General features: G+C 38.1%; 1 pseudogene; it reads left to right on the top strand.

Moving 5' to 3' along the window:
• Positions 1-7,423: 7,423 nt before the first annotated feature.
• Positions 7,424-14,005, top strand: LOC145107105 (protein DOG1-like 4; annotated as a pseudogene).
• Positions 14,006-16,060: the final 2,055 nt, after the last annotated feature.

The raw sequence follows: 16,060 nt of genomic DNA on the forward strand, positions 1-16,060 counted from the left end.
GCGCGTTATGAGCGAGGGTGACGTGGCCGAAGTCCCACCATGCGAAATTTATCGGATTTGGCATTTTTTCTCGATTTTTGTGCCAAAACTTCTAAAATCCATAACTTTCGCATACGGGCTCCGTTTTTGTCGTTCTATATATGCACATGTAGGTAAAATTACGCTCTACAACTTTCGTTTACACTTTGTCGGCTAATTTTGACTTTAATTTTTATATTATTATTTTTAACAGACCGGGATAGGAAATCCGTTAAAAATTCATAACTTCTTCATCCGAAGTCCGTTTTCGTCTGTCTTTTTACCGTTGTACTACTATTGACGAGACCTTCGATTCTCGTTTAGGTTGTGTCGGCTAAAAATCACTCGATCTAAAATTCGAGTTTTTAGCTGTCTACTGCTAAGCTGAAAGTTAGAAAAATCATAACTTCCTCATACGAAGTCAGATTTGGGCGTTCTTTTTATACATACTCTCGGTTTAACGAACACTACGACTTTCGTTTATATCACTAATGCTAAAAAGTAGTTTATCAAAAACTCACTTTTTACGTCATTCGGCACCGTGCCGGTTTTGTCGCGAAACTTCGACATGTCATAACTTCTTCGTTATAACTCGGATTTCGGTATTCTTTATATATCCGTAATCCTTGTCACGCCCACTACAAGTTTCTTAATAGATATCGGCTTTATCTAATATTTATTATCGACGCTCATTTTTATTCTTAACTAATTAAATCCTAATAATTAAGCATAAAACACATAATTCACATAATATTCACATAATTCCTTTTCATTTCTTCAAAATGAGTTACAAAGGTTAACCTAGACTATTATGTCAATATTAATTCCTAGCCTAGAAACACGGGCGTTACAATTCTCTCCCCCTTAGGATGATTTCGTCCCCGGAATCACACATCAGCAAACAAATGCGGGTAGCGACTCATCATGTCACTCTCCGTTTCCCATGTGAGATTTGGCCCATTCGTAGGTTTTCATCGCACAAGCACTAAATCGACCATCTTGTGTCACAACTTCTTAGTCTTACGGTCAACGATTGCCTCAGGTTCTTCAATTAACCTCTTGTTTTCATCCAACCTTAATTCAGAAAATGGGAATTATGTCGGGCACATCTCCCGTAAACTTTCTCAAATAACACACATGAAAGGTATTATGAATACCCTCTGGTTCTTCCGGTAATTCTAGCTTGAAAGCTTGATTCCCAATCCTCTGAAGAACTTTAAACGGTCCAATAAACCTTGGACTCAACTTTCCCCTCTTACCAAACCTTATAAGTCCCTTCCACGGTGAGACTTTAAGTAAAACCGAATCTCCAACTTCGAATGATATCGATTGTCTTTTCTTGTCAGCATAGCTCTTTTGACGATCTTGAGCAGCTAACATCCTTTCCCTAATCAATTTCAACTTTTCAGCAGTCTGATGGACTATTTCAGGTCCCATAAACTGCTTTTCCCCAGCTTACATCCAACATGACGGCGTTTGACACTTTTCTCCATACAAAGCGTGATAAGGTGCCATCTTGATACTCGAGTGGAAACTATTATTATAGGAAAATTCTACTAGAGGTAAGTGTTCATCCCAGTTACCTTGGAATTTCAGGGTACATGCTCTCAGCATATCCTCCAACGTTTGAATTGTTCGTTCACTTTGACCATCGGTTTGCGGATCATAAGCTGTACTCAAACACAACTTGGTACCCAATTCCTCTTATAGACTCCTCCAAAACCTTGAGGTAAAAAGGCTGTCACGATCGGATACAATCGTTAATGGAACACCGTGAAGCCTCACAATTTCCTTCACGTAAGAATTCGCAAGTTTATCCATAGACCATTTCTCGTTGGCTGCTATGAAATGCGCACTCTTAGTGGAGCGATCAACGACCACCCAAATCATGTCGTGACCGTTCCTTGTTCTGGGCAGTTTAGTCACAAAATCCATGGTGATGTCTTCCCATTTACCCATGGGTACAGGCAAAGGTTCTAAACTCCCATACGGTTTTTGATGTTGTGCCTTAACCCTAGCACATGTTACACACTCGGCCACATACTTAGCAACATCGAGCTTCATCGTCGGCCAACAGTAATAGGGTTTTAGATCCCTATACATTTTTGTACTGCCGGGATGAATCGAGTACATGGTCTTGTGAGCTTCTTCCATTAGAAGATCTCTTATTCCTCCCATCTTAGGTACTCAAATCCTATCTTTGAATACCTTCAGTCCTTGACCGTTTGTATCAAACACTAATGTTTTACCCAAACGTTCCTCCTTTCGGTCATTTTTCTCTAAAGCTTCCTCTTGAGCTTTCTTTATACTTTCCACAATTGCCGAGACAACTTCAATTCTCAACGCTCTTGGCCTTTTCTTTTCAAGATTTACCTTCCGACTGAGAGCATTATCAACAACATTTGCTTTACCAGGGTGGTAAAGTATCTCACAGTCGTAGTCCTTGAGTAATTCTAGCAAGCGTCGTTGCCTCATGTTCAATTCCTTCTGATTAAAGAGATATTGAAGATTCTTATGATCAGTGAAAAGTTTGCACTTTGTGCCATAAAGATAATGCCTCCATATCTTTAAGGCGAATACTACCGCTGCCAACTCCAGATCATGAGTGGGGTAGTTCTTTTCATGCTCTTTCAATTGCCTCGATGCATACACTATCACTTTATCCCTTTGGGTCAGAACACAACCTAACCCAACTTCTTTAACAACGAACGCGATACTTCTATTGATCGCTTTGATCATCCTTTACTTCAATTTGGCTTAAGTCAAATGCTACATCGAACTTGGTTATCTGAACCACGTAATAAACTCATCGTATTCGGACTCGATTCGATGTGACCTCTAGGGTCGGAATAGCAATCATCTTCTTAGTCATTACCGAAACGATGGTAACGACATACTTAAACAAAAACGAAATCAATTACTAGCTTCTTGGTAACCTTGTGACTTTCCCTGATCCAAGTGTGAGTCATGTGCTTCCAGTAGTATAGATCTCTACTACTATTCACACCTACTCATACTCGTCCCAAGTACTGTCTCCCAGTCCCCAAGTCCGAAAATCACAAATTATTTTAACACATACGGATGTGTCCTATTAATCATAAAATTTTCCTAAACTCTATTAGGACTTCTTCCATGCGTATCTTCAATCATCAATTCTACTTCAACTTGGTTGGTGATGGAAATTCCAGACGATGGGACAACTTCAAGAATTACACCAATCATTCCATCATCCTGCCAATCGAAGGTGTACTTCAGACGTACCGTACCCCTCTAAACGTTCCGTTATTTTATCAGACATATTCTAAAGGCAAGATACCACTCTTACGATATCTTCCGATAGGTGTCATTCACTATCATAAGCCCTCCATTTACTTAATTCTCTACGAGTCTTCACCATAACGTTTGGTACACTCAAGCAGACGCTCGGTGTACTTAGGCAAGAATTTAATATAGGAAAGCTTTATTTATGATAGACGTATAAATCTCCTTATCACTTCGAAACGTTTACATGCTAGTTGTAATATCGTAGTCATACGCTTAGAATCCTGAACACATAAGGTTTTCAGATCCGGTCGACAACAGACCATAGATCCGAACAAATAATATTATATATGGCAACCATATAACATTTAGCACATAAAAGCATTTTAGGCATCTTTCCTAAAATAAACTAGTGCTCGTGTTTAAAATATGGTAGACACTCATCTCACAATCATCACTTAGCATTCTAAGTTTAAGTCTAGAAATCCTACAAATTCCTAGTTCGCTTAAACTAATGCTCTGATACCAACTGTGACATCCCCTAATTTCTCGGCCAGAAAAGACCGATTTATGCTTTTAAAATAAAGTCAGAGAAATTCTTTTAAAATACGTTGCGGAATTGGTCCCCAAAACAAAACGTGATAAAAATTTATCAAAACCTTTCTTTAAGAAAGTATATATTTTCCTTTTATATCAAAACCTCGGGATGTCATGTTCCGATACAGATCAAAAGTATAAACAAGACATTATAAGCCTTAAAACAGTTATTTACAACTACTGGCCTATAATCCAAAAAATCTATCATCATCATCCGACTATGCTCGGGGTCCACTACCTGTAAGATAAAAAGCTGAGTGGGTCAGGCTTGGGAGCCTGGTGAGCATATAGGGTTTTCAACCCACGATAAATAAATTTATTAATTTCATCAAACAACAATAACCCGATTACCCATTCCCGTTATCCTCACTTTACATCCCTAAAACAACTATCACAAGGGACCTAGTCTAAGGATTTTCATCGGGGCGACAACACTGCTTGAGGGGGGGGGGGGGGGGGTTTCCCAGCAATTTATGTCACATAAGGCAACCATGTGGGCGATGGAGTACAACAAATGAACACCCAAGCTCATTAACACCTACAGGTTGCGAGCCTGCCAACGTTCCACTGGACTGTCTAGAAAAGTCTATGGTCGTCATCCATAATCCGTTAGATGACTGGATCACAATAACATCGAGGCCTCTCATCATTTTATTTCATCACTCATCAACTATCTACCCATGTTTTACCCAACATATTTGTAGATAAAAATACATATGCAGTTTAATTTATTTAAAAATCTGTATAAATCATTCATTCATCATCCATCTCAAATAAATAAACAATATATAATCACACAGCACGTATTTTATATACATAATTTCATATCTATGTGTAAGATGAAAGTGACTACACACTCACTTGATTTAATGATAATCGGGCAGCACTTCGTTTCCTAAAACGATCGTTTCTAATAAAACCGAGAGTTTTATTGAGAAACCGGGCTCTGCGAGGGTTGGGCTTCAAAACCAAAAAGATAAATTTCTCGGGCTTCTCGGGCACTTCGGGGCGTGTTTCGGGTGTTTGGTATAATACCGTGGCCTTGGGGGAAGTTGCAATGAAAGAAATATGGGTTTATGGGTGTAAAATGACAAATTTCCAAAATATACCCGGGAGGTCTCGCACCCTTCTATTTATAGGGGCGAGGCTTCTGATCCAAGGGCTGAGAAGACTCCACGCGGAAGCAGATCCGAAGAGAAGGCAGGTGGCTCGCACGTGCGAGGGTCAGCTGTTGGCCTCTGATTGAACCGAGGTCTAGGTCCGAGGGTTGGGTCGTGGCGCTACGTGCGAAGCTCGGACACGTCAAGAAAGGGCACGCTTCGGACTCTTATTGGATCGCGCTTCGGATGCGAGGGCATTCGACACGCCTCACCAGCTGGCTTCGGTGACTCAGCAATTTCGGACACGTGGCGCGTTATGAGCGAGGGTGACGTGGCCGAAGTCCCACCATGCGAAATTTCTCGGATTTGGCATTTTTTCTCGATTTTTGTGCCAAAACTTCTAAAATCCACAACTTTCGCATACGGGCTCCGTTTTTGTCGTTCTATATATGCACGTGTAGGTAAAATTACGCTCTACAACTTTTGTTTAGACTTTGTCGGCTAATTTTGACTTTAATTTTTATATTATTATTTTTAACAGACCGGGATAGGAAATCCGTTAAAAAATCATAACTTCTTCATCCGACGTCCGTTTTCGTCTGTCTTTTTACTGTTGTACTACTATTGACGAGACCTTTGATTCTCGTTTAGGTTGTGTCGGCTAAAAATCACTCGATCTAAAATTCGAGTTTTTAGCTGTCTACTGCTAAGCTGAAACTTAGAAAAATCATGACTTCTTCATACAAAGTCAGATTTGGGCGTTCTTTTTATACATACTCTCGGTTTAATGAACACTACGACTTTCGTTTAGATCATTAAGGCTAAAAAGTAGTTTATCAAAAACTCACTTTTTACGTCATTCGGCACCGTGCCGGTTTTGTCGCGAAACTTCGACAGGTCATAAATTCTTCGTTATAACTCGGATTTCGGTATTCTTTATATATCCGTAATCCTTGTCACGCCCAATACAAGTTTCTTAATAAATATCAGCTTTATCTAATATTTATTTTCGACGCTCATTTTTATTCTTAATTAATTAAATCCTAATAATTAAGCATAAAACACATAATTCGTTTTCATTTCTTTAAAATGAGTTACAAAGGTTAACCTAGACTATTATGTCAATATTAATGTCTGGCCTAGAAATACGGGCGTTACAGTTACGATGGTGGTGTAACCCGACAAAGGAGGAAGTAGGAAGTTGGTGGTGGGTTTTAAGGTGGTATAAGGTGTTTGATTGAGGAAAAAAGGTGGAATAAGGGTGGAAATGGGAAGGTGGCGATGGAATTATGGTGTCTGAAAGATGCTGGTGGTGTGTTCGATCCGGTGGTGGTTGCCCTATTTTTTCTTTTATTTTTAAATTAATAATAATAATTATAACATTAAATGAAATGGAAAAGAAAAATAAAATGGCATAATAGTCATTTTATGTCTCGTAAGGGATGAAGTGTGTAAATTTAAACCAACGAGGGATGAAATGTCCAACTTTTAACCGAACGAGGGACGATCGGTGTAATTTACCAAAAATGTAATCTTAAATTTTTAGTCGCACACCTTCTCTTTTTATTTCATAATCCACCTCAAATCTATCATTTTATTCGTTGTTCGGAAGTTCTATATTACCTCTTAACTTTTGCAAATTCTTCTTTGTATTATTGAAATAATTTACGAATATTTTCCGTGCAACTTAATGGTTTATAAATGTTTGCAATGGTAATTAGTTTCAAAATTAAAAAATATTTCGGATATTTAATAGAATCTACTTTAATAAATTAAAGTTTTTTTTTACCACATGTCACACTTTCATTAAATTGACAAATGTCATTTTGTGGTTATTTTAAATTAATTTTTTTCACATGTCATTTTATGAGTTTTTTCTATTTTAATAATTCCACTTAATACTTTAATGTAATAATTACAATAAATGTAATAATAATAAATTAATATCAATTTAATGAATGGACTTACCTTCTTATTTCAGAATTCCCAAATTAAAGTTCATTACTTATTTTGTTTATTTATTTAAATTTAAAAGATAAAAATAATCAATTTTTCATTATTTTTCTTATTTTTTATAAATCCAATGTTCTTAAATATTTAGACATTTATATATATATTTTTAATTAACCCTATACAATTATTTTATTTACATATTTCTGCATTAATGTTTTTGAAGAATTTTTCGTTTTAACTAAACCTTTTTTTTAAATTAGTTTTTTATAGCTTTTTATATATGAATTGTGTTTTTCAAACAAACACATGTTCTCAGCTGCAACGTAAAAACATGCAATCTAGTTATCTAGTTAACATCAAATACAAAAGCAGTTAACATGAAATACGAAAGTCGGAGGGACTAAAACAACAAATAAACACAAGTCCAAGTCTAAACCTCTACATATATCGTCAAGTCGCAACTAATTAAAGACAAAACTTCACCTCTCAATCTCATGACCACATCCGAAACCACCCACCGCCAGCCCTTCCACAGGTTTTTTGACAGTTGGCTCCGGGAGCTAAATACCAACCTTAACAGCTCGTCTCCGCCGCCAACCTCCATCATGATGATGATCATCATCATATTGAAGACGACTCAGGTTCATTCTTGCTTATAGATAAAACTATAGGACACTACGAGGAATTCTATAAGGCCAAATCAAACGGCGCAAAAGAAGACGTGCTTTTGATGTTTATGCCTCCATGGTTAACAACGCTCGAGGATTCCCTTCTGTGGATCGGCGGATGGCGGCCGACGACGGCAGTCCACCTGTTGTACTCCAAGTCAGGGATCCAGCTTGAGGCCAGACTCGCTGATCTAGTTCCTGAATTCAACTGCATGGATTTAGGAGACTTGACTTCGAATCAGATGAAACGAGTCGATGAATTACAGAATATGTTGACTTAATCCAGATATTTTGGTTGTTTTTTTTTATCTATTTTACTGCAGAAAGTTTATTTGATTAGAATTGAATAAGTCTTATGGCATGTGGGCTGTAATACCGAGTCTAAAGGGTAGTGTGAGTCAGTTTCCTTGTTTTCTGCATTTCATTTATTTTAAAAGGGCAAAGTGTACGTTGATGGATGTATTCCATTGTGTTTTTCTCTGTGAAAGTGAATAAAGCTGCAACCTTTGCCATATGTGTTCTTCTGTCCCACTTTTACTTTTTTAAAGCTTTCTTATATATTTCTTCAAGTGTCCCCTGTATTACCAACATTTGGTATCAGAGCACAACCTGGTGCATGCCAAAATATCAGCCACGTGAAAGAGAAATGACAGGAAGCAGCAGTAATGATAAAGAAGGACAAGTCACACTCCATTATCCTATGTTATCTAGAAGCAACTATGTTGCATGGGCTATTAAGATGAAAGTGTTCATGCAAGCTCAAGGTGTGTGGGATGTTGTAGAGCCCAGAACAACAAACACGGTAGTAGAAGTAAAAAAGGACAAGATGGCCATGGCAGCCATCTACCAGGGTATTCCAGAGGACTTGCTGTTGGCCTTGGCGGAGAAGCAAACAGCCAAAGAAGCATGGGAGGCCTTGAAGATCATGTTCATGGGAGCAGATAGGGTGAAGACAGCAATGATTCAGACTTTAAGAGCCGAGTTTGAAGCCTTGAGCATGAAGGAATCAGAGGGTGTAGACGAGTTTGCTGCGAAGATAAGCAACATAGTGAGTACTATGCGTGCATTGGGGGATACGGTTCAAGAATCTTATGTAGTGAAGAAACTACTAAGAGCTGTACCATCCAAATTTCTCCAGATTGTTTCAACTTTAGAACAATTTGGTAATTTGGATGAGATGTCGGTTGAAGAAATCATTGGAAGATTGAAAGCTCATGAGGAACGTATGAAGGGTCATGTTGAAAATGAAGAGAGAAAGCTTCTTCTTACTCATCAAGAATGGACGGACAGAAATAAGAAGAAGACTGAAGAGGGCTCCAAGAACTTGCACAAAGGAAACCATGGAGGGTCTAGTTCGTCAAGGGGACGAGGCAGAGGTCGCGGAAGAAGCAACACCAGTAACCGTGGTGGCCATGGAGGTCGTGGTTCTCATCAACAGAAGGATCGTGGACCATCCGGTAGTCGAGACAAGAGTAAACTGCAGTGTTACAAGTGTCAAGAATTTGGGCATTTTGCTGCTGAATGTGAAAATCCAAGACGTGAAAGAAATCACGATTTAAACTTGGCACAAGAGCACCTCGATAATGAACCAGCCTTGTTATTGTCGATCCTTGATGATACAAAAAAAATCATTGAAGTTCACCTAAATGAGGAAAATGTGAATCCACAATTGAAGACCGGTGGTTATAAGGCAACAAGTTTGTGGTATCTAGACACAGGTGCTAGCAACCACATGACAGGTGACAAAGAAAAATTCCGTGACCTCAATCAAATGATACAGGGCTCAATCAGTTTTGGAAACGGATCAAAAGTTCGAATTGAAGGGAGAGGTTCAATCATCTTTCAGTGCAAGAATGGTGAACAGAGAAAGCTTCAAGAAGTGTACTATATACCAGACTTATGCTCTAATATAATAAGTCTTGGTCAATTGCCAGAAGAAGGAGATGAGATTCGAATAAAGGAACCATTTTTATGGGTTAGTGATGCTGTTGGAAAGTTGCTTATGAAGGTACAGAGGTCTCGAAACAGACTCTATAAAATCAATCTGAATGAGGTAAAGTCAAAGTGTTTACTTGGCGCAATCAGTGACTCAACATGGCTTTGGCACACTAGAATGGGCCATGTCAATTTTGATGCTCTAAAGGCTATGTCAGATAAGAAATTGGTAGATGGAATGCCAAGAATAGACAAACCCACTCATCTCTGTGAAGGTTGTCTAGTAGGGAAGCTGACGAAAAATCCTTACCCAACACAGTCGAGCTTTAGAGCAATAAGGAAACTAGAACTTGTACATGGAGATTTATGCGGGCCTGTCACACCTCCCAGACCCTCTGGGAACAGATACGTCATGCTTCTTGTTGACGACTATACAAGAGTCATGTGGGTCTATTTAATGAAGACAAAAGATGAAGCCTTCCAAGCTTTCAAGAATTTCAAGGCAGCAGTGGAGAATGAAACAGGAGAGAGTATAAAGGTATTGCGTACAGATCGTGGTGGTGAGTTTCTTTCGAATAAATTCACTGTGTATTGTAGAGAAACCGGGCTCGAGAGACAGTATACAGCTCCATACTCTCCACAACAGAATGGTGTTGTGGAGAGGAGAAACAGGACTGTTTTGGAGATGGTGAGAAGCAATATGAAAACAATGAAGGTGCCAGACGTGTTGTGGGGAGAAGCAGTAAGTCATGTTGTCTACATCTTGAACCAAGTTAACACAAAATCACTCAAGGATACCACACCATACGAATTATGGACTGGAAGAAAACCTTATGTGGGACACCTTAGAGTGTTCGGTTGTGTTGCTCACATGAAGATAGCAAAAAGCCATTTAAAGAAGTTAGATGATAGAAGTAAAAGGGTCGTACACCTTGGAATTGAGAAAGGAACGAAGGCATATAGATTATTGGATCCTGATTCGGGGTTGATTTATGTGAGTCGGGATGTGAAGTTCGAAGAAAAACAAACCTGGGTGTGGGAGGAGGCAATAAAAATCAAGTCTAAATTTGACATGAGCTTCACAGTGGAAGGTTACGACCTAATTGAAGGAGAGGAAAATCAAGGTGGGTCGATACCAGGTAATACATAAGAGATTGCGTTTGGGCTGCCGCAAAACAATGAGGTATCGATAGAAACTGGGCCAGTGTCCATTACTCCTCAAATGGACTCACACACAAGTCCACAGGGAAGTCCAAATCCCAAATCGTCGCAGGTCAGCCCTATTACGTCTCCAATACAATCACACTCAACATCACCAGAAACTCCAAATTCCTCTGTGGGTTCATCAAGCACAACATCGAGTTCAACAGGTGGCGGTGCTCCCAAGCGATTTCGATTGCTGACTGATTTGTACGAGCACACGGATCAATTGCTACTAATTCACGATGAAGAAGAACCCACTTCATATGCAGAAGCCAGAAAGCGATTAGAGTGGGTTGAAGCAATGAAGACAGAGCTCAATTCAATTGAGAAAAATCGGACATGGAACCTGGTAGAACTCCCAAAAGGACGAAAATCTATTGGATTGAAGTGGGTATTTAAGGTGAAAAGAGACCCAATTGGAAGAATTTTGAAACACAAAGCGAGATTGGTGGCACGGGGTTACGTTCAGAAACCTGGAATCGATTATGAAGATGTTTTTGCACCGGTTGCCAGACTTGAGACGGTACGTGTTCTGCTTGCCCTTGCAGGAACTCATGGATGGCTTGTACATCATTTAGATGTTAAGTCAGCTTTTTTGAATGGAAATCTGGAGGAAGAAGTGTATGTACGACAGCCTGAAGGCTTTGAGAAACCAGATCAAGAACACAAAGTTTACAAGCTCACAAAAGCTCTTTATGGGCTTAAGCAAGCGCCCAGAGCTTGGAACTTTTGTTTGGACAGGTACTTGAAGGATTTGGAGTTCAAAAGGTGCTCTCAAGAGTATTCGGTATATACTCGAAACACTCGAAACAGGAAAGGGAAAGTCTTGATTGTAGCTGTGTATGTAGATGAACTGTTGGTGACAGGTAATTACAAGTTAGAGATAACGAACTTCAAGACACAGATGAACAAACAGTTTGAGATAAGTGACTTAGGTCTTCTATCTCACTACCTGGGCATATAAGTGAATCAATTTGAAGGTGGGATCACTTTGAAGCAGGAGGCATACGCAAGAAACATTCTAGCAAAGACAAGAATGGAAGACTGCAACCCCACCAAGTGCCCAATTGATTAGAAAGTGCAGCTAAGAAAAGATGAAGATGGTGAGTTGGTCAACCCAACTGAGTACAGAAGTATTGTGTGAAGCTTACGGTATTTAACACATACCCGTCCTGATCTATCGTTTGCAGTTGGTGTTGTAAGTCGGTTCATGGAAAAACCAACTGAAAAACACCTCCAACTTGTAAAAGGTATCCTTAGGTATGTAAATGGCACCTTGGATTATGGTCTGGTTTATTCAAGAGGGGAGAAAGAAATCAAGATCAATGGCTATTCAGACAGTGACTTGGCGATGGATGTAGATGATCGGAAAAGTACTGGTGGTATGGCATTCTACATTAATGAGAATCTAGTTACATGGGCATCTCAGAAACAGCGCAGTGTTGCTCTATCCTCATGTGAAGCAGAGTTTATGGCAGCTACCATGGCAACTTGTCAAGCTATTTGGATACGTCGCCTACTGACTGAGATAACTAGACAAACAGTGGCACCTGCAATCCTGCATATTGATAACAAGTCAGCTTTAGACCTTATGAAGAACCCGGTGTTTCACGGGAGGAGTAAGCATATCAACACAAGATTCCATTTCATTAGAGAATGTGTGGAAAATGGTAAAGTGATAGTAACTCATGTTTGCAGCAAGGAACAAAGGGCAGATTTCCTTACAAAAGTCATGGGAAAGGTGAAGTATAAAGAGATGCAGGAGCTGATTGGAGTTAAGCAGGTGACAAATTCTGGATTAGGGGGGAGAATGTTGACTTAATCCAGATATTTTGGTTGTTTTTTTTATCTATTTTACTGCAGAAAGTTTATTTGATTAGAATTGAATAAGTGCATGTGGGCTGTAATACCGAGTCTAAAGGGTAGTGTGAGTCAGTTTCCTTGTTTTCTGCATTTCATTTATTTTAAAAGGGCAAAGTGTACGTTGATGGATGTATTCCATTGTGTTTTTCTCTGTGAAAGTGAATAAAGCTGCAACCTTTGCCATATGTGTTCTTCTGTCCCACTTTTACTTTTTTAAAGCTTTCTTATATATTTCTTCAAGTGTCCCCTGTATTACCAACAGAAGAAAACCATCCGTGAAGAAAGAGTCGTATCTGAGAAAATGGCAACTGTTCAGGAGTCAGCGGCAGATACCCCCATGGTGGATCTATCAAACATGGAATCAGAGATGATAAGAAATAACGAAGACCATGGGAGGAAGGACAGTGATGAAAAAGTGGAATCAGAGCTGGAGGGAAAGAATGATAAATTGGTAGAGATGTTACGCATGGTAGATGGTCTGAGAATGGAGACTTTGAAGTCCGTGGTGGAGATACTGACGCCGTTACAAGCGGTGTACTTTCTAATCGCTGCTGCGGAGCTCCACCTCCGGTTACACGACTGGGGCCAGAAGTGATAGTGGAAAATGGTAAAGTGATAGTAACTCATGTTTGCAGCAAGGAACAAAGGGCAGATTTCCTTACAAAAGTCATGGGAAAGGTGAAGTATAAAGAGATGCAGGAGCTGATTGGAGTTAAGCAGGTGACAAATTCTGGATTAGGGGGGAGAATGTTGACTTAATCCAGATATTTTGGTTGTTTTTTTTATCTATTTTACTGCAGAAAGTTTATTTGATTAGAATTGAATAAGTGCATGTGGGCTGTAATACCGAGTCTAAAGGGTAGTGTGAGTCAGTTTCCTTGTTTTCTGCATTTCATTTATTTTAAAAGGGCAAAGTGTACGTTGATGGATGTATTCCATTGTGTTTTTCTCTGTGAAAGTGAATAAAGCTGCAACCTTTGCCATATGTGTTCTTCTGTCCCACTTTTACTTTTTTAAAGCTTTCTTATATATTTCTTCAAGTGTCCCCTGTATTACCAACAGAAGAAAACCATCCGTGAAGAAAGAGTCGTATCTGAGAAAATGGCAACTGTTCAGGAGTCAGCGGCAGATACCCCCATGGTGGATCTATCAAACATGGAATCAGAGATGATAAGAAATAACGAAGACCATGGGAGGAAGGACAGTGATGAAAAAGTGGAATCAGAGCTGGAGGGAAAGAATGATAAATTGGTAGAGATGTTACGCATGGTAGATGGTCTGAGAATGGAGACTTTGAAGTCCGTGGTGGAGATACTGACGCCGTTACAAGCGGTGTACTTTCTAATCGCTGCTGCGGAGCTCCACCTCCGGTTACACGACTGGGGCCAGAAGAAGGACGCGACTTAGTGGAATACCTTCAATCCATTTTCTGCAATAATATAAAATCGTAAATATAAGAGCAAACAACCTTAAAATCATCATCTGTAATAGTCTAAAATCAGATTCGGAATCGTCAAATAAACCGTGTCTTGTGTTTCATTGACTTCATTGAACTCACACTTTCTTTGGTGATTTAATGATAATCATGTAGTATTAAACCTGAACACATTTAAGGAACGTAATATGTAAGAAACAATTACAACAAACATCGATGATGAACTAAAAAGATGAGGAAACATACAAAGTGCATATAATTGGAATCTGTGCGTGCCGATACACCATTTCCAAGAACTCGAGAGATGCGATATTATCCTTCGCCCTGGCAAAAAAATAACTTAGAAGTGTCGCAGACAGAATTTGACACATTCGCAAAACCAGTTCAAACATAATGTGGTTTGTCTTGTATAGAAATTAAAATGTTTTATTGTGATAATATGTAAAATTATACACAAATAAAATAATGTGAAAGTAAGTTTATCATAGCATATTTTAGTCTCTTGCTTATTTTGTTTGTATATATCGTTTTAGTTGTACGCTTAGGTTTGTTAATAAATTTAAGAGAAATTAAATACAATAAAAGATTCTATTTTTTTATGTTTGGTTCAAAACAAATCAAACCAATTTACTTACCCCTCCCACTAAATATTATATTTACCCCCTTTTTATTTCTTAAATATTTCATTTTACACGTTTTCGATTGTTAAAATTTCATCTTTCACCCTTTCATTTTTATTGAAATGTTTTAACCATTTTTTATATAAATATAGTTTGGTATAATATCATTTATACAATATTTAGGTTTTTTAAATTTATTTCAACATTAATAATTATTTTTGACAAATAAGAGTTAAGGGTTAAAATTATAAGTTATATAAAAATGGTTAAAAATAAAAATTAAGGGATAAAGTTTAAAATATGGGGTATATAGAGTAACTTTTTTTTGGCGAATCTTATATAAAGTAGGAGTTTATGAAGTAAGAGGGGTAAATAAAAAATTTTAGGAAGTAAATGAAGTAATTTGATGGGATCCATAAAATCTTAAAAAAGAAAAAGGATAATTAAAAGTGAAATACATTTGTGTTTTAAAGAGGGAACATGAAGTCGTAAGTAAAATAAAAGGGGAAATGATATAAACTTCTTACAAAGTTTTTAGGGTCGGACGATTCACTTCCTAAAGTTTATTTGGGGCTTTATGGGGTAAAAATTAGGATACAACCTGCTCTTTTAATCCATTTTCAACCTGTAATAGTCAATTTACCATGCGACAAATGACCATTTACACCAACAAAAACTCATATTGTGCCCCTATAAAGCAAAAAAAAAATTAAGATCAATGATCAAATGCTTATGCCGCAAGATCGATTTCACAAAACAGAAGCACAAATTTCAAATTGGAAAATGGAAACCTAAAAAGTTCATAATTCACTGCGAGTAAACAAACTAACTACTGAATTTTACTTAATTTGATGAAGAAACATGCATGTTGATATCATGATCCTTTAAAATTTCTGCTCCAATAGCTCATTATATTTTTGAAACCGAGGGTTTCTTCTTATTTTCTTGTTTTCCGGCTAGGATTGATGGCGGAGGTAATGGTGTAGCATGGTATATCCGGTGAACTTGTGTTTTAGCATCTGGATTGTTATCGTTTATTCCATTATAAAGTTTCTTTTTCTCCTAAATCACTTCGATCTTGTGGCATAAACATTTAATCCCCAAACTTATTTTTTTTATCTTTATAGGGGCATAATGTGAGTTTTTTTGGTCTAAATGGTCATTGTCTCATGGTGAACCGGCTATTATAGGTTGAAGGGACCAAAAGAGCAGGTCGTATCCTAGTTTATGCCTCCATAAAGCCCGACAAAAACTTTCGGGACTGAATCGACCAACCATAGAAACTTTGTAGGGCGTTTACGTCATTTCCCCAATATAAAAAGCTACTAATTTTTATATTTTTTTGGTTAAGTTAGCTAAGATGTGAAATTTTATTAGACAAACAGTATCATTTAAATTAAAGTGAAA

The sequence above is a fragment of the Lactuca virosa genome, chromosome 1 (assembly GCF_052849685.1).
Source record: "Lactuca virosa cultivar CGN04683 chromosome 1, Lactuca_virosa_CGN04683_v6, whole genome shotgun sequence".
NCBI classification, from domain to species: domain Eukaryota; kingdom Viridiplantae; phylum Streptophyta; class Magnoliopsida; order Asterales; family Asteraceae; genus Lactuca; species Lactuca virosa.